Raw genomic sequence first — 14,734 nt, 5'->3', positions numbered from 1 at the left:
ACCTCAGTAACTATAGTTACCAGCATATACTAGCTCAAAGAGGTTGAATGATTGAGTGAAGAAACTTGAGGTCATGGTGAAGAAGAAATTCCCATATAAATCTTACAACACAAGATAAAAAGCTGCAGGTGTCATGAAAGAGGTACTGAGTTCGGAGGAGGGGATAGTGGTCCCAGGTATAAGTTTCTTTTCTTTTTTTAATTGTACTTCAGGTTCTGGGGTACATGTGCAGATCATGCAGTATGGTTGCATAGGTACACACATGGCAATGTGGTTTGCTGCCTCCATTCCCCTGTCACCTACATCTGGCATTTCTCCCCATGTTATTCCTCCCCAACCTCCCCACCGCCCCCCACTGTCCCTCCCTTGCCCCCACCAACAGACCCCAGTGTGTGATGCTCCCCTCCCTCTGTCCGTGTGTTCTCACTGTTCAACACCTGCCTATGAGTGAGAACATGCAGTGTTTGATTTTCTGTTCTTGTGTCAGTTTGCTGAGAATTATGGTTTCCAGATTCATCCATGTCCCTACAAAGGACACAAACTCATCGTTTCTTATGGCTGCATAGTATTTCATGGTATATATGTGCCACATTTTCCTTGTCCAGTCTATCATCGATGGGCATTTGGGTTGGTTCCAGGTTTTTACTATTGTAAACAGTGCCACAATGAACATACATGTGCATGTGTCTTTATAATAGAATGATTTATAATCCCTTGAGTATATACCCAGTAATGGGATTGCTGGGTGAAATGGAATTTTTATTTCTAGGTCCTTGAGGAAGCACAATGTCTTCCACAATGGTTGAACTAGTTTACACTCCCACCAGCAGTGTAAAGGTGTTCCTATTTCTCTACATCCTCTCCAGCATCTGTTGTCTCCAGATTTTTTAATGATCGCCATTGTAACTTGCATGAGGTGGTATCTCAATGTGGTTTTGGTTTGCATTTCTCTAATAATCAGTGATGATGAGTATTTTTTCATGTTTGTTGGCCTCATATATGTCTTCTTTTGAAAAGTGTCTGTTCATTTCCTTCACCCACTTTTGGATGGGTTTATTTTTTTTTCTTGTAAATCTGTTTTAATTCTTTGTAGATTCTGGATACTAGCTCTTTGTCAGATGGGTAGATTGCAAAAATTATTTCCCATTCTGTTGGTTGCTGGTTTACTCTAGTGATTGTTTCTTTTGCTGTACAGAAGCTCTGGAGTTTCATTAGGTCCCATTTATCTATTTTGACTTTTGTTGCCAATGCTTTTGGTGTTTTAGTCATGAAGTCCTTGTCTATGCCTATGTCCTGAATGGTTTTGCATAGGTTTTCTTCTAGGGTTTTTATGGTGTTAGGTCTTATGTATAAGTCTTTAATCCATCTGGAGTTAATTTTAGTGTAAGGTGTCAGGAAAGGGTCCAGTTTCTGCTTTCTGCACATTGCTAGGCAGTTTTCCCAACACCATTTATTAAACATGGAGTCCCTTCACCATTGCTTGTCATTGCCAGGTTTGTCAAAGATCAGATGGTTGAAGATGTGTGGTGTTTCTTCTGGGGTCTCTGTTCTGTTCCATTGGTCTATGTCTCTGTTTTGGTACCAGTACCATGCTGTTTTGATTACTGTAGCCTTGTAGTATAGTTTCAAGTTCGGCAGTGTGATGCCTCCAGCTTTGTTCTTTTTGCTTAGGATTATCTTGGCTATGCAGGGTCTTTTGTGATTCCATATGAAGTTTAAAGTGGTTTTTTCCAGTTCTGTGAAGATGAAGAAGGTCATGGTAGCTTGATGAGAATAACTCTGAATCTATAAATTACTTTGGGCAATATGGCCATTTTCATGATACTGATTCTTCCTTACCATGAGCATAGAATGTTTCTCCATCTGTTTGTGTCCTCTCTTAATTTCCTTAAGCAGTGGTTTGTAGTTCTACTTGAAGGGGTCCTTTAATCCTTCGTTAGTTGTATTCCTAGGTATTTTATTCTCTTTGGAGCAATTATGAATGGGAATTTGCTCTTGATTTTGCTCTCTGTTAGTCTGTTATTGGTGTATAGAAATGCTTGTGATTTCTGCACATTGATTTTGTATCCTGAGACTTTGCTAAAGTTGCTTATCAGTTTAAGGAGATTTGGGGCTGAGATGATAGGTTCTTCTAAATATACAATCATGTCATCTGCAAATAGAGACAATTTGACTTCCTCTTTTCCTAATTGAATACCCTTTATTTTTTTTTCTTGCCTAATTGCTCTGGCTAGAACTTGCAAACTATATTGAATAAGAGTGGTGAGAGAGGGCAACCTTGTCTAGTGCCACATTTCAAGAGAATGTTTCCAGTTTTTGACCATTCAGTATGATATTGGCTGTAGGTTTGTCATAAATAGCTTTTATTATTTGGAGATATGTTCCTTTGATACCTAGTTTGTTTAGAATTTTTAGGATAAAGGGCGGTTGAATTTTGTCAAAGGCCTTTGCTGCATCTATTGAGGTAATCATGTGGTTTTTGTCTTTGGTTCTGTTTATGTGGTGAATTATGTTTATAGACTTGTGTATGTTGAACCAGGCTTGCATCCCTGAAATGAAGCCTACTTGATTGTGATGGATATGCTTTTTAATGTGCTATTGCAATTGGTTTGCCAGTATTTATTGAAGAGTTTTGCATCTATGTTCATCATTGATATTGGCCTGAAGTTTTCTTTGTTTGTTGAGTCTCTGCCGGGTTTTGGTATCAGGATGATGTTGGTCTCATAAAATGATTTGGGAAGGATTCCCTGTTTTTGAATTATTTGGAATAGTTTCAGAAGGAATGGTACCAGCTTCTCTTTGTATGTCTGGTAGAATTTGGCTATGAACCTATCTGGACCTGGACTCTTTTTGGTTGGTAGGCTATTAATTACTGTCTCAACTTCAGCCCTTGTTATTGGTACATTCAAGGTTTCAACTTCTTCCTGGTTTAGGCTTGGGAGGGTGCAAGTGTCCAGGAATTTATCCATTTCTTCCAGGTTTACTGGTTTATGGGCATAGAGTTGTTCGTAATAATCTCAGATGGTAGTTTGTATTTCTGTAGAGTCAGTGGTGATATCCCCTTTATTGTTTTTTATTGCATCTATTTGATTCTTCTTTCTTTTCTTTTTTATTAATCTGGCTAGTGGCCTATCTATTTTGGTGATCTTTTCAAAAAACCAGCTCCTGGATTTATTGATTTTTTTGAAGGGTTTTTTTGTGTGTGTCTCTATCTCCTTCAGTTCTTCTCTGATCTTTGTTATTTCTTGTCTTCTGCTAGATTTTGAGATTTTTTGATCTTGTTCCTATAGCTCTTTCGATTTTGTTGATAGAGTGTTGATTTTGTATCTTTCCTCACTTCTCATTTGGGCATTTATTCCTATAAACTTCCCTCTGGACACTGCTTTAAATGTGTCCTAGAGATTCTGTTATGTTGTCTTTTTGTTCTCAGTTTCAAAGAACATCTTTATTTCTGCCTTCATTTCATTCTCTATCCAGTCGACATTCAGGAGCCAGTTGTTCAGTTTCCATGAAGCTATGTGGTTCTGAGTTAGTTTCTTAATTCTGAGTACTAATTTGATTGCCCTGTGGTCTGAGAGACTGTTTGTTATGATGTCCGTTCTTCTGCATTTGTTGAGGAGTGATTTACTTCCAATTATGTGGTCAATGTTAGAGTAGGTGCAATGCAGTGCTGAGAAGAATGTATATTCTGTGGATTTGGTGTGAAGATTTCTGTAGATGTCTGTTAGGTCCACTTGGTCCAGATCTGAGTTCAAGTCCTGGATATTCTTATTAATTTTCTTTCTCATTGATCTATTATTGACAGTGGAGTGTTAAAGTCTCCCACTATTATTGTGTTGGAGTCTACGTCTCTATGTAGGTTGTTAAGAACTTGCTTTATGTACCTGGATGCTCCTGTATTCATTGAATATATATTAAGGATCGTTAGCTCTTCTTGATGAATTGATCCTTTTACCATTATGTAAAGCTCTTCTTTGTCGCTTTTGATCTTTCTTGGTTTATAGTCCATTTTATGAGAGACAAGGATTGCAACTCCTGCTTTTTTTGCTCTCCATTTGTGTGATAAATCTTCCTCCATCCCTTTATTTTGAACCTATGTGTGTCCTTGCATGTGAGATGGGTTTCCTGAATATAGCACACTGATGGGTCTTTGTCTTTTGATTGGGACATTTAGCCCATCTACATTTAAGGTTAATATTGTTATGTGTGAATTTGATCTTGCCATTTTGATGCTAGCAGGATGTTTTGCCCATTAGTTGACACATATGTGTTGATGGTCTTTACCATTTGGTACATTTCTGCAGTGGATGGTACTGGTTGCTCCTTTCCTGGTTTAGTGCTTCTTTCAGGAGCTCTTGAAGGCAGGCCTGGTAGTGACGAAGTCTCTCAGCAATTGCTTGTCCATAAAGGATTTTCCTTCTCCTTTGCTTATGAAGCTTAGTTTGGCTGGATATGATGTTCTAGGTTGAAAGTTCTTTTCCTTAAGGATGTTGAATATTGGCCCCCACTCTTCTGGCTTGCAGGGTTTCTGTGGAGATATCCACTGTGAGTCTGATGGGCTTCCTTTTGTGGGTAACCCAACCTTTCTCTCTGGCTGCCCTTAGCATTTTTTTCTTCATTTCAACCCTGGTGAATCTGACAACTATGTGTCTTGGGGTTGTTCTTCTTGAGGAATATCTTTGTGGTGTTCTCTGTATTTTTTTAAATTGCATTTTAGGTTTTGGGGTACATGTGAAGAACATGCAAGATTGTTGCATAGGTACACACGTGGCAGCGTGCTTTGCTGCCTTCCTCCCCTTCACCTATATCTGGCATTTCTCCCCATGCTATCTCTCCCCAACTGCCCAACCCCTGCTGTCCCTCCCCTATTTCCCCCCAACAGACCCCAGTGTGTGATGCTCCCCTCCCTGGGTCCATGTGTTCTCATTGTTCAATACCCGCCTATGAGTGAGAACCATGCGGTGTTTGATTTTCTGTTCTTGTGTCAGTTTGCTGAGAATGATGGTCTCCAGGTTCATCATGTCCCTACAAAGGATACGAACTCATCATTTCTGATGGCTGCATAATATTCCATGGTGTATATGTGCCACATTTTCCCTGTCCAGTCTATCATCAATGGGCGTTTGGGTTGGTTCCAGGTCTTGGCTATTGTAAACAGTGCTGCAATGAACATTTGTGTGCATGTGTCCTTATAGTAGAACGATTTATAATCCTTTGGATATATACCCAGTAATGGGATTGCTGGGTGAAATAAAATTTCTATTTCTAGGTCCTTAAGGAATCGCCACACTGTCTTCCACAATGGTTGAACTAATTTACACTCCCATCAACAGTGTAAAAGTATTCCTGTTTCTCCATATCCTCTCCAGCATCTGTTGTCTCCAGAATTTTTAATGATCGCCATTCTAACTGGCGTGAGATGGTATCTCAATGTAGTTTTGATTTGCATTTCTCTAATGACCAGTCATGATGAGCATTTTTTCATGTTTGTTGGCCTCATGTATGTCTTCTTTTATAAAGTGTCTGTTCATATCCTTCGCCCACTTTTGAATGGGCTTGTTTGTTTTTTCTTGTAAGTCTATTTTAGTTCTTTGTAAATTCTGGATATCAGCCCTTTGTCAGATGGGTAGATTGCAAAAATTATTTCCCATTCTGTTGGTTGCCAATTCACTCTAATGACTGTTTCTTTTGCCAGGCAGAAGCTGTGGAGTTTGATTAGGTCCCATTTGTCTATTTGGCTTTTGTTGCCAATGCTTTTGGTGTTTTGGTCATGAAGTCCTTGCCTACGCCTATGTCCTGAATGGTTTTGCCTAGATTTTCTTCTAGGGTGTTTATGGTGTTAGGTCTTATGTTTAAGTCTTTCATCTATCTGGAGTTAATTTTAGTGTAAGGTGTCAGTTTCTGCTTTGGGCACATGGCTAGCCAGTTTTCTAAACACCATTTATTAAACAGGGAATTCTTTCTCCATTGCTTGTTTTTGTCAGGTTTGTCAAAGATTGGATGGTTGTAGATATGCTGTGTTGCCTCCAAGGCCTCTGTTCTGTTCCATTGGTCTATATTTCTGTTTTGGTACCAGTACCATCCTGTTTTGATTACTGTAGCCTTGTAGTATAGTTTGAAGTTCAGTAGTGTGATGCCACCCACTTTGTTCTTTTTGCTTAGAAGTGACTTGGCTATGCAGGCTCTCTTTTGGTTCCATATGAAGTTTAAGGTGTTTTTTTTCTAGTTCTGTAAAGAAGGTCATTGGTAGGTTGATGGGGATAGCATTGAATCTATAAATTACTTTGGGCAGTATGGCCATTTTTACGATATTGATTCATCCTAACCATGACCATGGAATGTTTCTCCATCTGTTTGTGTCCTCTCATATTTCGTTGAGTAGTGGCTTGTAGTTCTCCTTGAAGAGGTCCTTTACATTCCTTGTTAGTTGTATTCCTGGGTATTTTCTTCTCTTTGTAGCAATTGTGAATGGCAGTTCATTCTTGATTTGGCTCTCTCTAAGTCTGTTATTGGTGTACAGTAATGCTTGTGATTTTTGCACATTAATTTTGTATCCTGAGACTTTGCTGAAGTTGCTCATCAGTTTCAGGAGATTTGGGGCTGAGACTATGGGGTCTTCTAGATATACAATCATGTCATCTGCAAATAGAGACAATTTGACTTCTTCCTTTCCTATTTGAATACCCTTTCTTTCTCTTTCTTGCCTGATTGCTCTGGCTAGAACTTCCAGTACTATACTGAATAGGAGTGGTGAGAGAGGGCTTCCTTGTCTAGTGCCAGATTTCAAAGGGAATGCTTCCAGTTTTTGCCCATTCAGTATGATATTGGCTGTTGGTTTGTTGTGAATAGCTTTTATTATTTTGAGATACGTTCCATCAATACCGAGTTTATTGAGGGTTTTTAGCATAAAGCGCTGTTGAATTTTGTCAAAGGCCTTCTCTGCATCAATTGAGATAATCATGTGGTTTTTGTCTTTGGTTCTGTTTATGTGGTGAATTATGTTTATAGACTTGTGTATGTTGAACTAGCCTTGCATCCCCGGGATGAATCCTACTTGATCATGGTGGATAAGCATTTTGATGTGCTGTTGCAATCGGCTTGCAAGTATTTTATTGAAGATTTTTGCATCTATGTTCATCATGGATATTGGCCTGAAGTTTTCTTTGTTTGTTGAGTCTCTGCCAGGTTTTGGTATCAGGATGATGTTGGTCTCATAAAATGATTTGGGAAGGATTCCCTGTTTTTGAATTATTTGGAATAGTTTCAGAAGAAATGGTACCAGCTCCTCTTTGTATGTCTGGTAGAATTCAGCTGTGAACCCATTTGGACCTGGGCTTTTTTGTGTGTGGTAGGCTCTTAATTGCTGCCTCGACTTCAGACCTTGTTATTGGTCTATTCAGGGTTTCGACTTCTTCCTGGTTTAGGCTTGGGAGGATGCAACTGTCGAGGAATTCATCCATTTCTTCCAGGTTTACTAGTTTATGTGCATAGAGTTGTTTGTAATAATCTCTGATGATGGTTTGAACTTCTGTGGAATCTGTGGTGATAGCCCCTTTATCGTTTTTTATTGCATCTATTTCATTATTCTCTCCTTTTTTATGAATCCGGCTAGTGGTCTATTTTGTTGATCTTTTCAAAATACCAGCTCCTGGATTTATTGATTTTTTGAAGGGTTTTTTGTGTCTCCATCTCCTTCAGTTCTGCTCTGATCTTAGTTATTTCTTGTCTTCTGCTAGGTTTTGTGTTTTTTTGATCTTGCTTCTCTAGCTCTTTCAATTTTGACAATAGAGTGTCAATTTTAGATCTCTCCTTGCTTCTCATGTGGGCATTTGTTGCTATATATTTTCCTCTAGAGACTGCTTTAAATATGTCCCAGAGATTCTGGTATGTTGTGTCTTCGTTCTCACTGGTTTTGAAGAACACATTTATTTCTGCCTTCATTTCATTGTTAATCCAGTCAACATTCAAGAACCAGTTGTTCAGTTTCCATGAAGCTGTGCAGTTCTGAGTTAGTTTCTGAATTCTGAGTTCTAACTTGATTGCACTGTGTTCTGAGAGATTGTTATGATTTCCATTATTTTGCCGTTGCTGAGGAGTGATTTACTTCCAATTATGTGGTCAGTTTTAGAGTAGGTGTGATGTGGTGCTGAGAAGAATGTATATTCTGTGGATTTGGGGTGGAGAGTTCTGTAAATGTCTATTAGGTTTGCTTGGTCCAGGTCTGAGTTCAAGTGCTGGATATCCTTGTTAATTTTCTGTCTCATTGATCTGTCTGATATTGACAATGGGGTATTAAAGTCTCCCACTATTATTGTGCGGGAGTCTAAGTCTCTTTGTAAGTCATTAACAATTTGACTTATGCATCTGGGTGCTCCTGTATTAGGTGCATATATATTTAGGATGGTTAGCTCTTCTTGTTGCATTGATCCTTTTACCATTATGTAATGTCCTTCTCTGTCTCTTTTGATCTTTGTTGCTTTAAAGTCTGTTTTATCAGAGATGAGAATTGCAACTCCTGCTTTTTTTTCTCTCCATTTGCTTGGTAAATCTTCCTCCATCCCTTTATTTTGAACCTTTGTGTATCCTTGCATGTATGAGATGGGTTTCCTGGATACAGCACACCAATGGGTTTTGGCTTTTTATCCAGTTTGCCAGTCTGTGTCTTTTGATTGGTCCATTTAGCCCATTTCCATTTAGGGTTAATATTGTTATGTGTGAATTTGAGCCTGCCCTTTTGATGCTAGCTGGCTGTTTTGCCCATTAGTTGATGCAGTTTTTTCATTGTGTTGATGCTCTTTACCATTTGGTATGTTTTTGGAGTGGCTAGTACTGGTTGTTCCTTTCTATGTGTAGTGCCTCTTTCAGGAGCTCTTGTAAAGCAGGCCTGGTGGTGATAAAATCTCTGAGAACTTGCTTGTTCGCAAAGGATTTTATTTTTCCTTCACTTCACTTATGAAGCTCAGTTTGGCTGGATATGAAATTCTGGGTTGAAAGTTCTTTTCTTTAAGGATGTTGAATATTGGTCTCCACTCTCTTCTGGCTTGTAGTGTTTCTGTCAAGAGATCTTCTGTGAGTCTGATGGGCTTCCCTTTGTGGGTAACCCGACCTTTCCCTCTGGCTGCCCTTAGCATTTTCTCCTTCATTTCAACCCTGGTGAATCTGACAACTATGTGCCTTGGGGTTGCTCTTCTTGAGGAATATCTTTGTGGTGTTCTCTGTATTTCCTGGACTTGAATATTGGCCTGCCTTGCTAGGTTGGGAAAGTTTTCCTGGATGATATCCTGAAGAGTATTTTGCAGCTTGGATTCATTCTCTCTGTCAAATTCAGGTACACCTATCAAACGTAGATTAGGTTTTTTCACATAGTCCCATATTTCTTGGAGACTTTGTTCATTCCTTTTTACCCTTTTTTCTCTAATCTTGCCTTCTGTTTTATTTCATTGAGTTGATCTTTGACCTCTGATATCCTTTCTTCTGCTTGTCAATTCTGCTGTTGAAACTTGTGCATTCTTCGCGAAGTTCTTGTGTTGTGTTTTTCAGCTCCATCAATTCACTTATATTCCTCTCTAAGTTGTCTATTCTCATTAGTATTTCATCAAATCTTTTTTCAAGGTTCTTAGTTTCTTTGCGTTGGGTTAGAATGTGTTCACAGAAGTTTCTTATTGCCAACCTTCTGAAGCCTGATTCTGTTAATTCATCACACTCATTCTCCATCCAGCCTCATTCCCTCACTGGTGAGGAGTTGTGATCCCTTGTAGGAGGAGAGGCATTCTTGTTTCAGGTGATTTCATCCTTTTTTGCACTGGTTTCTTCCCATCTTTGTGAATTTATTCACCTGTCATTTTTGAAGTTGTTGACTTTCAGATTGGGTCTCTGCATGGATGTCCAGTTTGTTGATGATGATGTTATTTCCTTTTGTTTCTTAGTTTTCCTTCTGACAGTCTGGCCCCTCTGCTGTAAGACTGCTGAGGTCCACTCCAGGCCCTGCTTGTTTGGGGATCACCTGCAGTGACTGCAGAACAGTAAGAGTTGCTGCCAGTTTCTTCTTCTGCTATCTTTGTCCCAGAAGGATACCCACCAAATGTCAGTCTGAGCTCTCCTTTATAAGATGACTCTTTGGATATACAAGGATCAGGCAACAGTCTGTCCTTTATAGGAGCTCTAGTGCTGAGCTGTGATCTCTGTTGTTCATTTAGAGCTGCTGGGCAGGTAAATTTAATTCTGCTGCAGCAGAACTCATAACCCCCCTTTTTTTCCCCAGGTGCTCTGTCCTGGGTAGTTAGGGCTTTATTTGAGTTTCCATTGTGCTACTGCCTTTTTATCAGGGCTGCCCTGCCCACTGAGGAGGCAGCCTAGTCACTGTCTGCCTGCAGAGGCTTTGTTGAGCTGCTGTGGGCTCCGTCCAGCTGCCATGTGAACTTCCCTGTAGTCCTGTTTATATGGGTGTAGTTAGAACTGCCTTGGCAAAGCCAAGCACCTCTGTAATGGCAGACTCTCTCTGTAGTGGCAGGTTGCCTCAGCAATGGCAGACTACCTTCATAGTGATGGAGTGCCTCGGTAATGGCAGACGCCCCTTCCCCACAGACCTGGACCTTCCCAGGTTCAACTCTTAACCCAGAGCATTTCCAATTGCTGTTTTTTGTTGGGGTTGGACCAGCCAAGCCTGATCACCTGGCTCCCTGCCTCAGGGGCTTTTTTTTTTTTTTTTTTTAGTTGAACAGTCAACTCTCTCCCAGGTGTTCTAGTCACCTGTTGAAAATGCACCAGGATCTGTGTGATTTCCCATGTGGCAACCCACTGCGCCAGCTGAAACAGTGGCACTGAGATTCACGGCATTATTTTTGCCCGGGAATCTCCTGGCCTGGCTCCCTGTTTTGGTCCCCTTTTTAATCAGATGAATGGGCGACTCTGCCTTCCCAGAGCTCCAATTGCCAGCTAAAACAGTACCTGGACCCATGTATTTTGTACAGGGAACCGCTGTCCCAGGGCACTGGCAAAGCAGCTCTGCTGGCCAAACCAGCTGCACTGTCTACCCGTGGGGCTCCTCCACCTGGGAATCTCCCAGTCTGTTGGCAATAAAAATCCATCTGGAAATGCAGCGTCTACTCACCCTCTGTGCTTTCACTGGGAGCTGCAATCCTGAGCTGCTCTTAATCAGCCATCTTGGATCCAATTCCCTCTGTATTTCTTAGACTTGAATGTTGGCCTTGCTTGCTAGGTTGGGGAAGTGCTCCTGGATAATATTCTGAAGAGTGTTTTCCAGCTTGGGTTCATTCTCTTCATCACATTCAGGTACACCTATCAAATGTAGATTAGGTCTTTTCATATAATCCCATATTTCTTGGAGGCTTTGTTCATTTCTTTTCACTCTTTTTTCTCTATTCTTGCCTTCTCATTGTATTTCATTGAGTTGATCTTCAATCTCTGATATCCTTTCTTCTGCTTGGTTGATTCGGCTACTGAAACTTGTGTATGCTTCACGAAGTTCTTGTGTTGTGTTTTTCAGCTCCGTCAAGTCGTTTATATTCTTCTCTAAGCTATTTATTCTAGTTGGCATCTCATCTAACCTTTTTTCTAGCTTCTTAGTTTCATTTTATTGGGTTAGCACATGTTCTTTTAGCTCTGAGAAGTTTGTTATTACCCACCTTCTGAAGTCTGTTTCTGTCAATTCATCAAATTCATTCTCCATCCATCTTTGATCCCTAGCTGGTGAGGCGCTGTGATCCTTTGGAGGAGGAGAGGCATTCTGGGCTTTGGTGTTTTCATCCTTTTTGCACTGATTTCTTCCCATCTTAGTGGCTTTATCTACCTGTGGTCTTTGTAGTTGGTGACTTTCAGATGGGGGTCTCTGAGTGGACATCCTTTATGTTGATGATGAAGTTATTTCTTTCTGTTTCTTAGTTTTCCTTCTAAAACAGGCCTCTCTGCTGCAGGACTGCTGGTGGTCCACTCCAGACCCTGCTTGCCTGGGGATCACCCACAGGGGCTGCAGAACAGTAAGGGTTGCTGCCAGTTTCTTCTGTTATCTTTGTCCCAGAAGGGCACCTGCCAGATGTCAGCCTGAGCTCTCCTTTATGAGGTGTCTTTTTGGGTATACGGGAGTTGGAAGCTGCTTGAGGAGACCGTCTGTCCCTTATAGGAGCTCAAGTGCTGTGTTGGGAGTTCCGTTCTTCCATGCAGAGATGCTGGGCAGGTACTTTTAAGTCTGCTGCAGTGGAACTCATAACCACCTCTTTTCCCAGGTGCTCTGTCCTAGGAAGCCCAGCTTTATTTATAAGTTCCTGTCATGCTGCTGCCTTTTTTCATAGATGCCTTGCCCTGCACCAAGTAGTCTAGTCACAGTCTGCCAGCAGAGGCATTGCTGAGCTGCCTCAGGCTCTGCCCAGCTGCTGTGTGAACTGCCTTGGTAGTGGTGGTCACCCTTCCCCCCACTGAGCTGGACTGTCTCCAGTCCAGCTGCACTTGCTGTGAAACTCTCAATCCAGAGCATTTCAGATTGCTTGTTTTGTGGGGGTGGTACCCACCGAGCCAGATCACCTGGCTCCCTGTCTTTGCCCCTCCCTTTCAGTTGAATGGGTGGCTCTGTCTCCCAGGTGTTCCAGGTGCCAGTTGAAACGGCCACCCAGATATTTGTGAGTGAGTTTCTGTGCACCAACCCGGCACCGGCTGAAACTGCCATGCTGAAAATTCATGGTGCTTTTCAGCCTGGGAATCTCCTGGTCTATGGGATTTGTTTGGAAATCAAATTTGTGAAAATGTGTTTGGAAATGTGGTAGGCACTCACTCTCTGCATTGTTCTTGCTGGGAACTGCACTCTGGAGTTGTTCCTATTCATCCATCTTGGATCCTCCCCCTCAGGGATAAGTTTCAAAGATTTCATGGAGGAGGTGGTAGCTTCTAGGTTAAGCCTTGAAGGACGACTAAGACTGAGACCAAGATAGAAGGGTTGGATGCTGCAGGTAAAAGGAGAACATAAGCACAGACACAGACTCCATCAATAGTTATTAAACAAATGTCCAGTCATTGATTACTGTGTGTCAGGTCTTGTGAGGGGCAACTGGGATACTAAGCTACCCTCCCAGAATCTACAACCCAAAGGGGAAAGAGGCAAAGAGGCAAGAGGAGGCAGGAGTGTGGGGGAGGGGGCAGATACTGGGAAAGGGGAATGGTATAGGATTAAGTGGAAGGTCTGGGGGAGACAAACAAATTGGTTAGGCTGGATTAAGAACATTCGAGGGTCTAAAATTTCAGATCTTATTAGGTCTTCATTCTCTACCAGTCATAAAAGGTGTTTGATGTGGAAGGAAAAAGAACTACTAGAAGGTATAGAGTTTCGGCTACCTACCAGTAAAAAGTGCTTTACATACAATATTCTTATTTAATATTCTAATCCACTTTGAAGTAATGTGTCCTTGTTTTACAGATGAGAAAGCTAGTTTAAGCAGCTGGTTAGTGGTGGAATCTTGTGACTCCAAAGTCCTTGATTTTTTTTCCACTACACCATACTGATGAGAGAGCATGCTCATCCTATATTGTCTCCTTATTCTCTGGTTGACTATGGGCTGTGTGTATGTTTGTGTGTGTGACTGTGCATGTGTGTGTGTGTGTGTGTATGTACACATGTATGTGCCTCCTCACTTCTTCCTTCATACAGGCACTAACTGTGAGCTAAAGGAGATTTTGCTTACTTCTGTCCAATTAATGCTCTGTTCATTTGTGCTGTCTCCTTGTGATTATAATTAATTGCTGCTGATTATACTGTGTGGAAGGGAAAGGACAGCCATCAGCAGTTCTGCTTGGGGGATAAAAACATTGTAATGCAAAACAAAACTGATTCCCAAGGACTTGAATTAAAAAATTTGCTCTGTTACAGAAAGATTAGGCATTCTGTGACCAAAATCAATATTCTATGACCCAATCCAGGCATAGGGACAACCTGTTCCTGTTCTGGTCAGCAGTAAGGATAAAAGGAATTGAGGCAATTTACTTACTTAGAAAATTGGTTGTGTGTAAAAACTGCTCATGTGATTTGCAAATCTCTTCCTCATCTGTAAAATCAAGAGGTGTGATGAAACAAATTCAAACATCTTGTATTAGCCAAAATTTGGTTGCAAGGGACAGAAAACCCAATTCAAACTGACTTAAATAAAAAGGGATATTAATTAGCTCATAAAACTCAAGAGTCCAAAGGGATACTTGTTTGGGGCATGACTGGATCTAAGGACTCAATGTCATGAAGGCTTGGTCAGAAGCTCCCTGTCTTCAACACCTAAGCACCGTTTCCTGAGTGTTGGCTTCATTATTCAACCAGCTCTCCCCACCTAGAAGCAAATTAGCTGCCAGGAGCTCCTGGTGGACATCCCAGCCTCTCAGTATAAGGGTAATTCCCTGTTTCACAAGTCCCGGAACGAAGTCAGGTATGGGCCATATGCCATACCTCACTAGTCACTGTGGAAACAGATATATCAGTGCTCTGATTGGCCACCATTGGGCTGACTCCCTCCTTACCCAGAGTCTGAGTAGAGTCAACTCCTCCTGAGTCATGGAATTGATATTGGGGGTTCAGTCTTGGTGCCCTCTTGCTCTGCTATTTTATGATCCTCTAACCCGTGGTGCACTGTCAAGTTAACGCTAGAAAATATGAAGGTCACTAAAATTCAGGGAATACTTAAAGTGAGAACGTGTGATTAAAGCCAAAACAAAGAATATAATGTATTTTTGATTACCTATTTTA

General features: G+C 41.1%; 1 protein-coding gene and 1 long non-coding RNA gene across 34 annotated transcripts in view; one reads left to right on the top strand and one right to left on the bottom strand.

The window, feature by feature from the left end:
- Positions 1-14,734, bottom strand: part of LOC103794418 (uncharacterized) — an 81,766-nt gene that overhangs the window by 11,205 nt on the left and 55,827 nt on the right. For 6 of the 8 annotated variants that reach the window (XR_013520041.1, XR_013520043.1, XR_013520046.1 and 3 more), the window contains 2 exons: positions 13,992-14,048; positions 12,785-12,953 (listed from right to left, as the gene is read on the bottom strand). This is a non-coding gene — a long non-coding RNA (uncharacterized LOC103794418). Of the gene's footprint in view, positions 1-12,784; positions 12,954-13,991; positions 14,049-14,508; positions 14,632-14,734 lie in introns of all 8 variants that reach the window. The other 2 variants (XR_013520042.1, XR_013520045.1) reach the window with 1 other exon arrangement.
- LOC100393071 (BEN domain-containing protein 5) overlaps positions 1-14,734 on the top strand; it is a 1,596,666-nt gene that overhangs the window by 1,536,662 nt on the left and 45,270 nt on the right. The gene's annotated exons all lie outside the window — the stretch shown is intronic.

This window comes from Callithrix jacchus, chromosome 7 (genome assembly GCF_049354715.1).
Source record: "Callithrix jacchus isolate 240 chromosome 7, calJac240_pri, whole genome shotgun sequence".
NCBI lineage: Eukaryota > Metazoa > Chordata > Mammalia > Primates > Cebidae > Callithrix > Callithrix jacchus.
This window is presented reverse-complemented; position numbering and strand designations above follow the sequence as displayed.